Here is a 3259-nt window from a genome sequence, read left to right on the forward strand (position 1 = left end):
CAGGAGTTAGAATGTTGTTATTACTAAATTTGTACGGAAATGATATTTTCTTCTTGTTTTTAAAAAACGATATTATTTTACATTTCTCATGATTAAGTTTCAACCCATTTTGAATACAGTACTTTTTCAGATGATGTAAATCTTCTTGAAGTTTTAAACAATCAAGTGGACAATTAATTTGCATAAAAATTTTTGCATCGTCAGCAAACAAAAGCAATTTAGAATTCTTAAGTATATTTTTAATGTCATTTATGTAGAGAGTAAAAAGTAAGGGCGCAAGGTGAGACCCTTGTGGAACTCCACTGGTAACAATAATAGGCACAGAAAAATGATTCCTTATTTTAACAATCTGCAGGCGATTTTTAAGATATGATTCAAACCATGAGAAGAGAGGCCCATTAATTCCGTAGCCCGTTAGTTTTTGCAGCAAGATATCGTGATTGACAGTGTCAAAAGCTTTTGAGAAGTCTGTATAAATGCAGTCCACTTGGGAGTGGTTCTCTATTGCATCCAAGAGGAACTGATAGAATAAAAGAAGATTGCTACAGGTTGACTGTCCTGAAAAGAATCCATGCTGTTCATCAATGATGATGTTTCTAAAGAGAGGTGTGATTTTGTCAACAATTATTGAGTCAAATATTTTGGAAATATGAGAAGAAATTATAACTGGTCTATATTGTTTTATGTCAGTTTTATCACCATTTTTGAAAACTGGACTAACAAATCCTTTCCTCCATTCCATTGGAAAAACACCTTGGTTTAATGATAAGTTGAACAGATAAAAGAGTGCTTCACATAAAATAAATGAGCAGTACTTGAGCAGGTAAGTTGAAACACCATCAGGTCCTACAGTTTTCTTTAATTCCAGAGATATCAGTTTGTTGTAAATTTCTGCCTTACTAATGTTTATAACTGATAGATTGACAGAGAAAGGATAATCATATGACATACTACTACTATTCTGATAAGAAGAATAAACAGATGTAAAGTTAGCAAAAAGATTGACAATATTTTCTCCAGTATCTGCTGTAACTTCATTAAGATGCATTGTTGAAGGAATATCATTACATGACCTTTTAGAACTTAGATATTGCCAGAATTTCTGTGGATTGGAAGTAATACTTCGTTCACAGTTGGAAACATACATTGTATAGCAAGATTTAGATTCACACTTGCATTCATTTCTTAATTTTGAGAAATGCTGATAATCACTATTGAGACCTATTTTGTATCGCTTATGTGCTTTCTTCTTTTCAATAATCAGTGACTTCAATTTATGATTAAACCACTTTGGGAATTTGGGAGTCTTAAAATTCCATATAGGGATGTAAAGTTCCATGCCATAATGTAGTACTGAATAGAAGGTTTCTACTGCTTTATCAATTGATATATTTTGAAACATCACCTTCCAGCTGAACTGTGACAGATAATAATTTAGTCCATTACAGTCACCATTTAAAAAGTCAAAATAAAAACTATCAGCAGGCAAGGAATTGTATAGCTCATTTATAGGTAAAGAAATCTCTAAAGCTGGGTGGTGTCTATCGAGGGGGACAATGCTTTCATTACTAGATTTTACTTCAATGGTGAAAACCAAATCAAGAAAATGATTCAGAAAATTTGGGATAGCATTAAACTGATTTAAACAGAGATAAGAAAAAGTGTCTATAACTAAACTGGACTGCATAGTGTGGTTACCTACTGACATAAGGCCAGGAGATGTTTCTTCATTTACTATCCAATTAAGATGTGGTAGATTGTAGTCACCAACAATGAGCAATAAATGGTTGTCGAGATTTGACATAATTTTTTCAACAGCACTGCAATGTTCGAAATATTTTTGGACAGGAGACTTTGGTGGAATGTATACAGCACCAATGATTAATTTTGTGGTGTTAAAAGTCAGGGACACAAACAACTGTTCAACTGTGTTACTGCACGGTATCAGAGTAGGTTTAAACCTCTTGCTAATACAGATCATTACCCCCCCATGGGATGCCTTCATACTCGTTAAAGAAGACCTATCACATCTGAAAATTGAATACGCTTCGAGTCCGAGTTCCACATCACTAATTTCATCATTTAAGTTTGTTTCTGTTAATACCATGAAGTCATAGTCAGCTAAACATGAAGAAATTTTAAGTTCAGTTAGTTTACTTCATGCTCCATGCTCACAGTGGATGGGTACCGTAAGCTTAATTTGACACTTAGACTGAAGGAAGCAGTATTTGTAAAACATCTGCTAAGACAGTTGATGTAAGTATAACAGAGGAAGAGAGACAGATGAAACTCAGTCATCCACACAGTGCCATATGCTATAATGGAGGAAATAAAACTTATTTTCAAGGATCTGACGGACATTAACTTTCTGAAAACTTTTCTCCATGGTTGTACACAGAATCCTAAGGTAAGTGTAAATAACATTATATGAATAAGGACCCTTCATTTTGGTGTATATTTGGCGTGGAATCATTCACTTGGGAAACAGCACAAAATGTTGCAAAGACTAGGGCTGAGTATTCACTCTCATCCAGCAGACACCATGCTGCGACTCGACTTGGAAAGATTGAGATATGCTGAAATAGCTATTAGAAACTTGCATCAGAAGGCCGAACAAGTCAGGAGAGCTGCTAAGAGAAGCTTGAAATATGAAATGAAAGAGGACACAGATGATCCGAGCTATGGAGCAGGCATGCACTAAAGTTGCGACTTTCATTTCCTGAAGTTAATTTTTTTTAATATGTAGGGAACCTTTTATCAGTTTGTGTGAAATGCAGAGGACTCAAACTTTCAGGGTCCCTTTATAATGTTTTTGTTCACATGCAGGTAAGATATTAGGGATTTTATTACACAAAAAAATGGAAAAAATGGCCAAAATGTTTTCACTTCCAAATAAATATTCATAAATGGGAAATGAATTAATATATCTTAAAATTGCTAATAATAGTCTAATGTTATTGGTTTAAGTCGCACTTACTTTTTTTGTTGCGGTTTTCGGAGATGCATAGATGCCGGAATTTAGTCCTGCAGGAATTCTTTTATGTACCAGTAAATCTATCAACACGAGGTTCACGTATTTGAGCACCTTCAAATACCATTGGACTGGGTCAGGATCAAACCTGCCTAGTTAGGTCAGAAGGCCACTGCCTCAACCGTTGCTTACGCTATTATACAAGGCTGGGAAATGAGCCATGAGAAGTGGGGTCACGGAATTTAGTTTTCAGTTTTCCCGCTAGGATCGCCTTTCTTAGACATAGAA

Source organism: Anabrus simplex, chromosome 1 (genome assembly GCF_040414725.1).
Source record: "Anabrus simplex isolate iqAnaSimp1 chromosome 1, ASM4041472v1, whole genome shotgun sequence".
In the NCBI taxonomy this organism is placed as follows: domain Eukaryota; kingdom Metazoa; phylum Arthropoda; class Insecta; order Orthoptera; family Tettigoniidae; genus Anabrus; species Anabrus simplex.